The 15,926-nt window shown below is 36.5% G+C and overlaps 1 protein-coding gene across 3 annotated transcripts in view; it reads left to right on the top strand.

Annotated features, from left to right (window-relative positions):
* LOC113513933 (protein tweety-like) overlaps positions 1–15,926 on the top strand; it is a 133,694-nt gene that overhangs the window by 64,979 nt on the left and 52,789 nt on the right. Inside the window, exons 2-3 of one of the 3 annotated variants that reach the window (XM_052894258.1) lie at positions 5,652–5,749; positions 14,354–14,393. The exons of 1 other annotated variant lie outside the window; for it this stretch is intronic. The gene's annotated coding sequence lies outside the window, so the exon portion shown is untranslated. The remainder of the gene's footprint in view (positions 1–5,651; positions 5,750–14,353; positions 14,394–15,926) is intronic. One more of the 3 variants, XM_052894254.1, reaches the window with a different exon arrangement.

Here is a 15,926-nt window from a genome sequence, read left to right as displayed (position 1 = left end):
ATATATATAACCATCATAAGTAGTATCCCATTAGCGACCCACCTTGGCACGGTAGAAATACAGAGTTCTTACTGTGCCAAAAGTCAATGTATAAACGTCATTAAACAATTTTTAAGGGTCACTGTCCTACATCAGCTTCTAAAGTTTTATGAAGCGGCGACACAATGGGCAGGAAGGATACATTTGAAGGCTTCCATCCTTACCGCACCGGGCGACGCCTTTTTAATTTTTTTTATCTTTTTTTTATGAGGAAAATGTCTTTTCGCAATCCTTATCTACTGGCTATTTTTTTAATGACCTCATAATGAAATAGAAACCTCGCCTGCGTAGACAGAAAGAAAGATTTATTTAGTACCTAATTCTAGATCTAATTTTAATAATAACAAAAAATAAAATACAATATTTTGGCAATAAGATTAAATAAAAAAAATAAAAAAAAACCACTACAATTGGTACATAAGTGAGTGACGAGAGTTGGCTTTTCGTGACGAAATAACCATGATGGTTTCCAGAGAGAATAGCGAATAGGTGGTTGCCATTATATGCAGAGAACACATGTCTGCCTCGTGCCACCCGTTTTCCCCGTGGGTATCGTATGAAGCGACTAAGGAAACTTAATGCTCGAGGGATGGGCAATAGCATCCATCTTAAAACATAATCAAAAGCTAACTGCAGTTGCCAACCCTCCTGCTAAGCGTAGCAACTACTGGAAAAACCTTCCGCATGGTGGAAGCCTATATTCTACAGTGGACAATTAACGGCTATGATGATATTGGAAGCCCCTTTAATCGGGATTACTCAGTAAAGGCCCCATATTACCACCATCTTGCAGGGTTGAGTGTCAGTTGTGCTTATCCTCCAAACCTTCCTATCCTGGGGGGAAGAGAGTTTTAATATAAGGGACCAGTAGCTTCATTTTTAGCAATATATCCTATCAGGCCGACTTCTAAGCAGTTGCCCCCTGTAAACCATCATTATTAATTCTTGTTGAATTCGTCACGATGGGCTAACTGATCTGCTTTCATTTTCACTGTCGTCCCTCACTGGTGGCCCACCAGTGTATACCGATTGTGCAGGAGGGGTTACCCCTTCAATATCATCTTAAAAAAAAAAAAACTTATCCTGCACCAGCGCACCTACACATCCCAGCTTCTGCATCCAATATTTCTCCTGAGATTAGTAGTTCATGTTTCTGTTAAACATGACGGAATTCATGTACTAAGCTATTATAATCATGTTCTATCAAAATTTAAGAATCTTCTTGACTTTTGATAAAATTCCGGAGATCCGGAAACTACGCGTCTGCATGAGATGAGTTATGAAAGTAATGAAGCAAGAGATGTAATGATAGAATCCGAGATGATGAAGGACTATATGCACCCTATAAGGAATCTAGTGTGAAGATTAATTAATAAATAATTTAAAATTTCGTTTCATAAAAAACCGACTTTAATCGTAGTAGAACCAGTTATTTTTATTTAAAAACTAAACTATAATAAAATTTATATTGGCAAATCTGTAAGTATATTTTTTCTAATATATAAAAAATACAATAGATAATATCAATAGATAAAAAATAATTTACCAAATCGATTTATAAATTGCGGAGTTACGAGGTAATAAACAAAAAAAAAACCACAAGATTAAAAACTTTCTCCTTTTTTGAAATCGGTTAAAACGAAGTTATATGATTGATTGCTATCTAAAGTGATTCGTAATTCTGTTTCCCACAATACAGCTACATAGTATACTTACTGCATGAAAAGGAATTTCAAATCGCTGAACTTTATCAAGTAAGTTCATGAGGTCGCTGTAAATAGTATATAAATGGGTGTAAGTGATAAGTGGGAGGCGATGAATACGTAAAAAAAAACGTTTTATGTTTTAAACGATTTTCAAGTTGTTGGGATTTTTTTTTATATTTTTATCAACACAACTAACTTCTCACTGAAAATGCATGGAACTTTCTCGTACTAAATTATCTTATTGTTAGCTATAATATTTATCTTTGACTGCGAGTTTTAGTATTCTGTGTTAATGTGTAACCTACGCGTGAACCAAATTTCTTTCAAATCAATTTAGCCGTTTAAGTCTGATTGAGTTACAAACAATTATTTGTATATATATTTGATAATTGAGTTATAAACATCTTTACAAATTATCTTATTTATAATATGGATGGGATCACTATCCTGGCCGGTTGATTCGCTTATTTATCTTTCGCACTGGTATAAATCTGCTTTAACTAGAAATTTAGAATATTAAAATTTATGTAAAAGTAAGCGTAGAGAGAGCTCATTCCAAAGCATTCCTATATATTGCTAAGTATCCTGTATCACTGGATATGGACTGAATAGATATGAATGTAGTAGTTTTTTTTTAGTTCTATTACTAATATGTTATGGATTTTGGTTCGAAATAAATATTAATTATTGTTCCCTCCGTGCTTACAAGATTATCTAGATATGAAATAGTATGTTCCTTTTAGTGCATGAACACGGGTGTTTTTTATATATGTATATTAATAAGTGACGATGAGGTCTAAGCTGTTTATTTTAGCTTGGAAACATCGTATATTAAACGAATCACAAAGACTTTTAGACTTTCGCGTTGCATAGTTTATGATTTATAAGGGATGGGAATAACTGTGATATCATGCCATCCCTCCACTTTAAGCCCCCATAGTCGTTTCTTACGACACCCACGGGAAAGGATGGAGTGGCCCATTCTATATCGGGATCTACACGGCGACTTTCTTTCTTTCTATATTATGTCACAACGTGGAGACTATTATATTTAGCTGGTATTATATCATTAGTATGAAAGTGAAAAGTTTGCAGTCTTTTCTTTGGCATGTAAACAGTTGGCAGTTTTTCAAGGATTTCTTGTACTATTTAATAAACACGAGTTGTTAATTAACTCATCTATCTCTGACTATAGTAATGGATTAATTATTTAGAATTAAATTTGTATTATCGTAAAGTTGGCAAATAGGCATATTATTTAGTCGTATGTTACGAAATGTCTACGGTAATTCTGAATCGATTTTGATATTTTGTTTTGATTACTGATGTTAATAAACAAAAGCATCAAAAAGGATAACGAATAGGATATAGTTATAAAAAGTTATTACTAGTTTTTTATAATATTATAAAATATCGTTTTGAATTTTGAAAAAAATTTATAAATGATTTTTTACTAACTTTTACCAGTGATTTCTTCTGTGTGACCGGGATAAAAAGTAGCTTATGTCCTTCTTTATCCTATATAATACCTATATGTCCAATTTCATAGTGATAGTTTAAGTTACGAGTACTAAGAGGTCAAGAAGTAAAAAATTAACAAACTTTCACATTTATAATGTTAGTAAGGATTTTGGTCACATACAAATATTATTAATATTGTAATTTTTCTTGAAAAAAAAAACGCTTACTCTTGTGACTTGTGCCGGAGCGTGCCGACTAACGCAGCAATAAACTACTGGCTTTATTAGATGCCTCGGTACTTAACGCGTTCTGTTTGGTGAAAGTGCTTACTGTTATGAAGTCGAGGGAGCTTTGCAGCGCGTCAGTTCGCTTTAATTATTGATATCGGAGCATAGATAATAAATTAAATAGATCATGCGCTAGTAGACATAGTGCTTTGTGTCATCAGATATCGTAGTCAAAAGGAATTAACCTAAGGTTTAATAATAACCAAGCAGTAGACATGGTAGTGCTCGGATATATTCGATGACTTATTTATTTATTTGTACTTAATGACAATTCCAAATTTACTGTGTGGTTCCGGTATAGAATGGACCACCCTTTCTCGTAGGAGGCGACTAAGGGAACTAATGGTCGAGGAATGGGCAGCAGTGCCTGCACCTATTTAAAACATCATCAAAACCTAACTACGTTTGCCAACTCACCTGCTAAGTGTGCCCACGACATCCTCATAAGGGGTGTTGTGCCAGTCGTTACGCCTTACGTCTGTGCTCAGCAGTGGCCAGTTAACGGCTAATATGATGAAGATACCAAAGGGAGACTTTGTACAATAGTCGTTTGCTTGGGTACTTCTGTCCCATTCGTGTTTCAACCGTGAAGCAGTTGTGTTTGCATGGTTGTGTTTCGGTTTGAAGGGTGGGATATAGCGTGAATTTACTGGGTACAGAGGAATAACACCTGAGTCCTCAGGAATAGCAACGCATGGGGGTATCTTGGGCGAAACAGTATACTCTGTTATGTCCATGGTACTGCTCTTGTCTATAGGCGACGATTACCACATTCCATCAGGTGGGCCGTCAGCTTGTTTGCCATTCTAAGTTGTATAAAAAATAAAAAAACTTTTTGATTAAAATCATAAGACTGTAATTAGATATTATCTATATATACGTCACGCAATAACACATAAACGGATTTTGATTATCAATTTAGTATTCAGACTTTAACTGTCCACTGCTGAACATAAGTTTCCCCCTTGAGGCGTATTGCCAGTAGTTGTCACGCATGGCAGGCGGTTTGGCGACCGCAGTTAGGCTATGGAGACGTTTTAAGAGGGACGCTTCTGCCTATCCCTCGCCCTCCTATAGTCGTTTCTTACGACATCCAAGGGAAAGAAAATATTGGCCTATTATATGCCACCACACGGCAATATAGGGTCTAAATATTTTTTAATCATAGTGCGGATATGGTTTTTCAAAAATATACGAGTAGACTGAAGATCTAATAAAAAAAGAAACGAAATAATAAGCTGACATTGCATTGATTCCAATTGTAATTTTCACTAAATCCCAAATAAGAGTTGTATTAGTTTAGCCAGTTCAATCCAGTTCGAACCGCATCACAAACTTCAGTGGCAATAAGCAGTACAATCATGAGACGCAATCAGAACTTTGTTCAATGACAGGCCATTCCGTAGCCACATTGTCCCATTGCGTATCCGATCCCTTTTGATACGACTGTCAACTGTTCTGAACACGGCTGAGCCTTGTATGCACGTCTTTACAAAACTGTTCCGGATGAATTGAGGACGGCTATTGGATGTGTCATCATCATCATATCAGCTTTTAATTGTCCACTGTTAAACATAAGTCTCCTCTTGAGGGGGGGGGGGGCTTTGGCCAGTAGTTGCCACGCTTGGCAGGCGGATTAGCAATCGCAGTTAGGCTTTGGCGATGTTTTAAGAGGGGCGCTGCTGCCCATCCCTTGCTCTCCCTTAAATGCCTCTTACGACATCCACGGGAAAAGAAGGGGTGGTCTATTCTATGCCGGGATTATACGGGAATTGTGTTGAAAATATTAGACGAGTACTACTTTTTTTTAATATACTAGTTTTCACCCGCGACTTTGACCTTGTGACCGGGATTTTAATTGGCGAAAATACACAGTTGAAATACTAAGTGCATGCCGAAATTTTATGACGATTCGTCGAGTCGTTAAAATGCCAAGAGGTACTATAAAAACTTCACTTTCACATTTTTAATATTAAACATTTTTGATAATAAATATATGAGTATTAATTACAATTTTTATTATACCACTGAAGTGGCAAACAAGCATACGGCCCATCTGATGGTAAGCAGTTATCATAGTCTATAAACGCTTGCAATACCAGGGGCATTACGCACGTATTGCCAATTCTAAAGAAAATTCTTTACCTCTTTTTTGCAGAACCATATGCTGTAGAGTATGCTCTTGGAAAAACCTCGACAAGGAGCTCATTCCATAACCTGAGTGTTCGTGGGAGGAAACATCTCTGAAATCGCGCTGTACGTCTCCTTTAATTACTAAATTTATAAATATATCCCGGTCAGGATGAAGTTGGTGATAAAAACTAGTAATAACGTATTTATATTCTATATCTATGTGCTTTCTACAAAAATTAATCGCTATATGTGTTGCTAAGCGCAAGTCTCGAAAATGGCTGCACCGATTCAGCAATTTTTTATCAATAAGATATTCCTTATAGTTTAAGAAAGGTTCTAATGAAGAGAAAATATGGAAAAATGACTGGAAAAAACGTAAAAACTTCATTTTTTTTTCTCATATAAACTGTTCCTAACTGCGGACGGAGTGTCATCGTCCAATAGCTTTCGACAGAATGTCTGTCCGGTCAGTTAGTTAAATATAAAATGTAATAGTAAATATGTCATTCTCTGAGTAGGAGAATTCGGCCATCTTAGTTTTAGCACTAGCGAGGATGTCTCCAATCAAATTTTAATATGCATTCAAGGCGTTCTAATTGAATGTCCCAGATAGAATGTCTGCTCTATCTGGAACATTCAAATGCTAAGACAATGATTACTCTCAACTGCCAGAAGGTTTACAGGTCAAATAAAACATACATTTTGCTTTGAAACATAAACATTTCCCCACTGGGGGGTAATAGGTTGCTTTTTATGCCGATTGTTCAACTAATACTAACTGGACGAAGATGCGGATAAAAATTAGTAAGTAATATTAAAGTCGGGCTAGAACTAGTCCCTAATCGTAATCTCGTAATATAGCCAATTAATTAAAATTGTGTTCCATATAAAAAGCAAAACCGATTTCAATTCGGGAAAAAACAGGTATTTTGATTTTAAAACTAAACTGCTACTAAGGGTACTAAAAAGAATTTTCGAAATCGGTTTATAAATTATGTTTATGAGGTAGCAAAGTTAAAAAATGGAAAACAACTAAATTAAGAATTTTTTCAATGTCGGTTGAAAAATAAAAAAGAATTGAGAACCTCATTTTGAAAATTATTTTATAAAGTGCGTGAAAGTCACAGGATCAACTAACACAGGCATATTGTGTTCTAAAATCGTCTGCGAAACACATTTTCTCAGAAATCAGCAATGCCATGCACCATTGCGGGAACACACCATAAAATGTATGCCATTATATTTACGGTAAACAAAAGGAATTACTTAATGGAGCTTGTGCTGTGATTGGTAAATATTTGTTTGTTGTTTGTTTGTAATATATATATATATATATATATATATATATATATATATATATATATATATAAAATTTCATAAAACTCGGTAAAGCCGTTTCGGAGGAGTTTGGTAACAAACACCGCGACACGAGAATTTTATATATTAGATATAACCTTTTATTTATAATTGACTATTAGTAAACAACTTTAGCATATTATATATATATAGTTTATATATATAGCTTTTTATATGATTTAGTTATTTAAATGTAAGACAGATAAAAAAAGTAATGATCGTATTAATATAATAAATGCAAAAGTTTGTTTCACGTAGAATGTACTGAACTGATTTGAATGAAATTTAGTCCACGATCAGGTTATATTCTAACTTAGCACGTAGGATATTTTATATATTGATTCAAGCGGGCGAAGCCGTGAGATACAATTATTTTATTTGTTTTAAACAAAAACAATTAGTATGCAATAAATACAGGTTGAAATACGAGTAAATATAGGTTCATTGACATCCTTTAAAGGGAGTGTTCTACCAATAACACTGAATATTTTTCCTAAAGGAATATGAAAAACGACAGAAATTTTTGATGGAGTGTCAAACTGTCTATTTAGTATGGAAGCATTCAATTTTTTCCTAAATATCCTTTCAGTATGCGGATATTTGTGAGAAAGAATCTTATTACAGTTAATATTATTGACATCGATTTGATTTATATGTAAGATTCTAAAAGGATCTCAATTCCCTTGATATTAAAGTTACAATTTGATAACCGACAAAGAAATAAATAGAAGACTAACGAATTGTGTGATGAAAAGTAAGCATGCCGAGTGTTATATTAATGACAATGGCAACAATCGACAAATGCCCATGACTAGCCAATTAGGAATTATTTTCGCGAGCTTATTTGTTTTTTAATATATTTTAAAATTAAAAAATTAAATATGGATTCAAAACGAAAGTGTTTTGTGTCAATTAAAAAAGAAACACGTAAATCAATTCTCAATACGGATAATTTGCGTTGCGAACTTACCAAAAAATATAATCTACTTGTGATTAAGAATCTTCTTAATTTAGAAGTCGATTAAAAAAGCAATTAGTAGGTGCTAAGTAAGGCTTCCATAATGCTTCTATTTAACGGTTTTATTGAGACGAACTGGTAATCCAAAGCGTAAAAAGGGAAGTCCAAACCTTAATTAAGAAACACTGCTAATATTTTATCAGAGACTCCTAAAATTAATATCCCTTGAGCTTCCTCTACTGAAGTGCGCATGCGTACAAAAGAGGGCAAAGCCTCGAATGCTTTCAGAGGAAAAAAAGAGAATATTATTGTCATAATGAACGTTGCAAAAGTTCTTTACGAGCGACCTTGTGTGGGTGTATTATAAATGTAGTCGTTAGGTTGGCTATTCTCCTCTAAATATTTTTTAAAAAGCATAGTTAAAATCTTGTTCGTATTTAAATCGAGTCCCACGTTGGGCGCCAACATAAATTTCTTTAAACAACTCCACTTTGAAAGAAAAATAAAATGGTGTATATTAATAAATATTTATAAATCTTACTTGACTTTTTAATTTTAATTTTTCAATTGCTATTATAATTTCTAAATGCTAATAATATTCTTTTTAAACGATTTCAATCTGCCTGTACTTTGTTATCTATAACACAATATTTCCGCTAATTTTGAATCCATTTAAATAATTATTTTTACTTTCAATAAGGTTTACTTTCGTGTTGGTGTTAAGTAAATTTTATCATGGTTAAAGGGGGATGTTTTATTTATACAATAAAATCTTATTTTATTATAAATTTACTACATATTGTAAAAATGAGTACACGTGGAGTTGTACCGGTGAATGGAGCACGTGGATAGAGGGCGCGGTCGCTCGATACAGCGGAGGCTGCGCGCTGAGCTCCCGCCCGGAGCTGCTACCCCGCACACCAGCGTAACATGACCTTCCCTGCATCTCGCTCTTCCACCGATTAAAACCAACCACCAGAACCTCAAACAAAACTAGGGCTCAAACGTATTTGGTCCTTTTCTCAGACCACCAGTCAAACTTGATCTATAAATCCGCTACAAGATTATAACGACTTAATACATTCTGAGAGTTCTCATTGTTTGGTTTGCTGTATAATTATGATTGTGTACACAGGATGCGTGTTTAATTGAATTTCTTAATACCAACAGTAGAGTTTATGGGGTTAGCATAAAGTTTATTGTTCTTTTTTTTATAGGTGAAAATGGAAAGGTAACATCGCCGATATCAGTTTACGCCGGAGAATTACCCAGTGAGGGATAGTAAGTGAAGGTGAAAGGAGATCAGTTAGGCCATAGTAATGAATTCCATAAAAAAATAAACACGATGCTTTCGAGGGAGAATTACGGGTGATCGACTTGATAGGCTATATTGCTAACAATGGGGCCGCAAATCTGCGTTACTATCTTTTCTCTTCTGTTGTATTAAGTAGGCACTGTTTATTATCCGTACTGTGGTACATATAACTTAAACACAATGTGGACTGTAGTCTGTATTTACTTTGTTCAATGACAGTTGCATTTGCACAGCTGATTTACTGGAGCGGGTTGCAATGCCAAAAGCAAAGTGAAATAATGACATTGGTTACAATAATAATAATAATGTACGCCGGTTTCTCTCCTTGGGGCCCTGAACCCGGACTGACTGTGCTTCTGCCGGGGGTTAGTTGCCATCTCCTCTCCTTAAGAGGGGAGTTATGAATTTTGTAAAAAATTTAAAAATTATAATAATAATAATAAAGCCTTTATTCGCTGACCACAATTTTACTTTAACTTACATACTACTTATTACTAAGCTAGCTTACTAGCAACCATTATGTTGGTCAGGTTGTCTGTCGACATAGGCCTCCCCCAATTGCTTCCACTTTCCTCTATCCCTGGCTGACTTTCTCCATCCTTTAGGTAAATCGTCCTCCCATCTTTTGATTTGCCCTCCTCGTTTTCTTTTCCCATTTCTAGGATATCATTCTATTACATCCTTATCGATTACAATAATAAGTAGTATCGATTTGTCTGTATTTGATACGTTTAGATGATTGAGAACCTCGAGTGCAGGCTCTTCAGTGTCTGTCATTGATCCTACTAATTAATTACTCTTTTCCATCCAAAGGTTGCCTGGAAGAGTAGCTCTTACCGGTAAGGTCGCCCATTGTTTTCGTAGTTAATCGTTTCTTGTAATTGTTTGTATTTATAATAAGTTTACTATAATAATCTTTTGGAGGAAATAATAAATATTATTTATCTATCTACTCTGGGGATTTGTTTAACTTGGAATACTTTAATGTTTTAATGTCTGCGAAAATAATGGATACTTGGAAAAATAATGGGAGGGATGGGCAGTAGCATCTTTTTTAAAACATTGCCAAATCTTATACTGCCATTGTCAACCCGCCTGCCAAGCGTGGCAACTGCTGGCAACACAGTCTCTTCTTTCTAATGTCATAGTAATCTATTCATCGCGAGCGAGAAGCGGGTCACGGTTGGAATACATCTGTATTGATGCGTACACGTGTAACCGGCGATTGCAAATTGTATTATAATACTGTGCTGAGTTGGTAGAGTCAGCTCAAAAGGCAATGAACACGTTCGGATTTTTAATACCCTACCTATTTATGTACTGTCGCGTAAGAAAATATAAGTAGATACAGATCACTTATTTATAGTTTACAAAATTACAAATCTTGTTTCAGTTAATTATGTATATTATTCCCGTTACAAATTTGTCATATTCTATTCAAATTTCGAGGATATAGCGTTTCTTATATAATAGTAAAAATGTTTAAAAGTAATATTGATTTATAATTATGTAGATACGTTTGCTCAGCTACCTTTGACAGTTTACGATGATTATCCAGTTTTTGTTGAGCCACTTATGTAAACAACATGGGAATCTCATGGTTGACTGGAAGACTTCTCTATTTAGAATAAGTTCGCTTATATATCTACCTTCTATTTCTTTCATACACCAAAATCTTCTCTATCAACTTTTAACTATCTAGTATCTAAATATATCCTAAGATTTTTTTTTTATATTGACATATCTCCTTTTATATGTAACATATAGAAGCAGTTCTTACTTTAGATATTTAAAATATATATTAAAGCTCTCTTCAGTCGTACACTCTTGACAGAGTGGTCGTGGTTTTTATGATGATAGTGGATCGTCAATGAGGCCCTCCTTCGCGATTGAGGTCTTCGCAATGCGTCTCCATCTACTTCTGTTCGCAGCCGAGCGAGAGCATTCCACAATAGAACGCCGTGTGGCCGTTTTGAAGAGGGTAGTCCATCGCATTGGTGATCTACCTCGAGAACGTTTGCCGCCGACCCTTGGACAATTAGACGTTCCATACAATTTTTATTCCGGATGATATGGCCGAAATACTTGAGAATTCGTATTTGAACAGTCGACGATAATCTCTCTCTCATTTTCAGTTCGTTCAGAATGTAAGCGTTAGTTCGGAAGGTAGTCCAAGGTTAACGCTATTTTGCTTTTTTTTTATTGTCTTCAGAATAAGTTCAGAATTAGGATGTTCTCGGTGTCTCCTGTATAATTTTGACTGAGTTATTTAGAAGATACTGTCTTATAACCATCGTTATGTGATGATAAAGAATTTTAAACAAACAAAGGTGTTTATGAGTTTTGGAAATTTTATAATGTCTAAAGAATTTTGTGCTGACTATACATACAATGACCTACTACATTGGCCACACTGCGCACGCGCCGATAGCTCAGTATGGAATGGAAACAATAAAATTTGTTTTCTCGTTCAATCAGAATGGATGTGACTCAGTCGTTCAAGGTTAATTATTGTTTATAATTATCCCAAATAACATAATATTGATGATTAATACTCGTTATCGTCCAGTAGGATGTAGGTTTTCCTCATAAAAGTAAATTTCTGCCATGTTGGCCAGGAAGCTTGGTATAGGTATTTTATATTATAGTTTCTTTCTCTTGCATTGGTATATTTTTTTCTAATTACTAGTAGTAATCTTTTGTGTAATTCATCACGTTCAATTAACAATATCAACTACAATTAGATAAAGCCTTATAACCTATATATGCCATAACTAAATAACGCCTCTCGAAGTAATACAGAACTGAAATATAGCATTGTCTGACTGAACATTGAATACAAAATGATCTAAAAGTTAATGATTTCAATGTATAAATTAAATGCTAAATGCAAATAATAAAGCATAGTGCTACCTTCTCAAATATATCTCTCTAATATCTCTCTCTATAAATAAGGCCATATTTGCTATTATTTTTAGTGCTTTAACTAGATACATTGCAAAAGGAAAGTTAAAATATCGTTAAATTAAAAAAAATTAAACGATTTCCTATCAAATATTTGTATTTAGATATGACTTGTCAACTGATAAACAAACAAAAATGGCGACATAATAGGATTGGATTAGGTTCTCTATTGATACAATTGCTGAAAGACGTTTTTAATTTTACAGTTATAATGCAGATGAGCATGATACCTGCAGTTTCCTTTAGACCACTTTAAAAGCTATTAGTTAGCTGTAAAGGGCCATAATTAATCCTAAATTGTCATGGTGCCGAAGCCGTCAAGGTGCAAATGTGTTTTGTCTCACCAATGTCTTATGGAACATGGTAGAGATTGATTTCATTGTATTTATTATAGTAAACTATAAGATGGACCGCGCACGGCACTATCTTTTGAGTAAATAGCGATTTTATATTGAAGAAGTCAGAAATCCCTTCAAATGTAAGCCTGTGTATTTTGGTTTCTGTTTCTCTTTGTAGTTAACTTGTTTTTCTTGTTACAAATATGATATGAAAATATACAATAAAGTTAGTTGTAAATGAAGGTGAAATTTGTTAGTATGAGTTAGAATTTTTTTATAACACTGAGAGTAAACTAGCGTGCGGAGGGGGGAAAGGGATTGTTAGTAATGGAGACTGAGAATCCTATTGCTAGCAATATACCCAACCAGGTCGACCTCCTCGCGGTTCCCCCTGGAAACTATCATGGTTAATTGCTGATGAATTCATCATGACGGGCTAACTGGCCTGTTTTTATTCTCATCTATCACCCTTCACTGGTGCTCCGCCAGCGTATCCCGTTAGCGCAGACGGGGTTTCCATACCATTTTCACCAATAAAAAAAAAAAAAAACTATTGTGCGGCTCAACTGATGATAGGTGGTTACCGCCGCCCATGAGCATCGGCAATACCGGAGAAACAGGTGCGGTGTCGGCATTGTAAAAAGGTATATGCTTTTTCTTGAAAATTACGAATTGTCGTGTCGAAAAATGAAATTGTCGTAACCTTTTGGAAAAAAAATATAGTCTTTTCTGCATTCAATTATTGATTATGCCACATTAAGTAGCTTATTTGTACCTATGCTGTGTTCCAATTTGAAAGGGTTTTAAACCCCGACGCAAAATGAGTGGTATTATATGTGGTTTTATAGACGCCCGTGTGTGATCAACCTAAAGTTAACGGTTCAAAAAACCTCTTTGGGCTGTCATATTTAAACTGTAGCCCATTAGTTCGTCATTCACCAAACACGGCCCTACCTTGTGCAATGAGGTAGAAAGTTCTTAGAATAAACAATAGCTCGTAATGATCATTATCGATCATTATTTACGAGTAGTAATTGATCATGTCGCGACCTGGTTTCTTGGAAAGTTTACTGGCATCCATTACTAGATAGACACTTATGGGTTTACGTCATGGGATGAAACGATGGCTGCATGAAGGTTCTTATAGCTAAATATTCTAAACGTCAACCAGTCAATCTTGGACGCTATTAGCTATGCATTTGTTCCCATTAACAATGTTGTATTTATAATTTAAGATTGTCTGCAAAAAAAGAAAAATCATCTTCAATTGTGGTAAAAATTATTTCGATTAAAAACTAAATTACTGAACCGACTTTGATAAAATTTCTATGGGACCAACTGTAAGTAAACAGTAATAAGTAAACAGATAAAAAAAAGGATTTTCCAAATCGATTTAAAATCGAGTTATGTGTAACAAATAAAAAAAAATACAATCGAATTGAGAACTTAATTTTTTAAAGTCGGTTGAAAAGTTATGGAATGAGCTCCCCTGCCGAGGTTTTCCCAAGAGACTACAGCATGGGGTTCTTCAAAAGGGGGGTAAAGAGGTTTCTTCAGGGTCGGCAACGCACACGTAATACCTCTGGTATTGCAGGTGTACATAGGCTACGGTAACCGCTTACCATCAGGTGGGCCGTATGCTTGTTTGCCACCTCAGTGGTATAAAAAGAAAGTATAAAATATCAAAAGTTTAAAGTAGTTTAAAGCAAATTGATTGATATTTACGTACCTTCCAATATTTCATGAAGTATTGTTAAATACTTACTAGTAAATATATATATTTTTTATTTTTACAGGTACGGGTGTGTACAGTGCTATGTCAGCCAAATTATTGTGGTGAGTAATATTTCATTTGATTGATTTTTAAATACCTCGAAAAATAATGATTATGCATAAAAATTGTCTATGGATAGGTAAATAATAACTTTATTTGTAACTAAGTACACTATATGATATTATCCTATTTATTTCATTTTATTGTGCCGAAGATATAATGTTGGATTTACATATGGTGGCTCTAGATACCAGAGGGAGACTTTGTACAAAAGTCGTTTGCTTGGGTACCTCTGTCCCATTCGTGTTTTTACCGTGAAGCAGTTGTGTTTGCATGGCTGTGTTTCGGTTTGAAGGGTGGGATATGGCGTGAATGTACTGGGTACAGAGGATGTTGGGGACTGTAGTAAAACCAGGTCTTTTTCTTATACCGCTGATTTATTTTCTTTTCTTGGTTGGCTACCCGTTGCTGGCGAGGCTGTTGGCTGCTGGACGAGTGTCCGTCGAATGTGCCATTGCTAGGGAATCGCCCGGCTTATATAGCAAACCCGCACAAAAAATGTAGGCCCTCTGATTGGCCGACCAATCACTGGCGCTCCTTTTGGACCAATAATTTTACGCTCGGGGGTTCCGATTAAACTTTCGGTAATACCGACGCGTAACGTAAAGGTTCATCCGCAACCCTTTACGGGGTTGCAGGTGCGGGCCTCGAGCAATGGCTCTTTGCCCGGGCGCATACTGCGTAGGCTGCCGCCTACGCGTCGATTTTTTCGACCCGTAGGGCCGAGCCGACACTATTGTAAATAGTGTCGGCTAGGGGAAAACATTTCTCGTGGGAGAAATGGGAAATGGGGGAAATTATTCACGTCGTCGACCGTGCAGGGCCGGTTGAACCGTCGCCCTGCGTTGTGCCTGCTGTGCGCAGGAGATCTCGCGGCAATGCGCGCGTTGCGTCCGGGGGACGCGCATGGAGTGGGGCGAGGTCCCTTAGATGGGGGTGGACGCTATTATCCGCCCGGCTGAACATAGCGCGTGCCAGCCGGCGGACAAATTCGTCCACGCTAGGGACCGCGAGATCTCGGGCTATGACGTCATTTCTGACGTATCTAGCAGCGTCTGCGCACAGTCGCAAGGCACAGTTCTGCTGAACCTGCAGGCGCCGCCTCTGTGCATCGGAGTACAGTGCGTACCACGCGGGGGAGGCATACGTCAGCTGCGAACGAATATAGGCTTTGTAGATACCTACTTTCGTCCGCAGCGACAGGTTGGAACGTAGGACCGGTCGCAGCATGCCGCGTGCGGCCTTTGCCTGCGTGACCGCGCGTGAAACGTGCGCGGTCATACGCAGCGACCGGTCTATCTCGACCCCTAGGTAGCGCACTGTGCGCTCCCATGAGATGGGCGTGCCACGGAGGTTGAGAGGCGGCGGATAGTGGGTCCTGCAGCGAGTGGCGAGCGCCACCGTCTTACCCACGTTGACGGCGATGCGCCACTTGTCGAGCCACTCGGGCAGGAGGTTCAGCAGCCGCTGCATCTTGCGTGCGGCGGCAACGACACTGGTCGACGACGTGAAATAGGCACTGTCGTCGGCGAAAA

The sequence above is a fragment of the Galleria mellonella genome, unplaced genomic scaffold (genome assembly GCF_026898425.1).
Source record: "Galleria mellonella isolate WM207_F2 unplaced genomic scaffold, CSIRO_AGI_GalMel_v1 utg116, whole genome shotgun sequence".
Lineage (NCBI taxonomy): Eukaryota > Metazoa > Arthropoda > Insecta > Lepidoptera > Pyralidae > Galleria > Galleria mellonella.
This window is presented reverse-complemented; position numbering and strand designations above follow the sequence as displayed.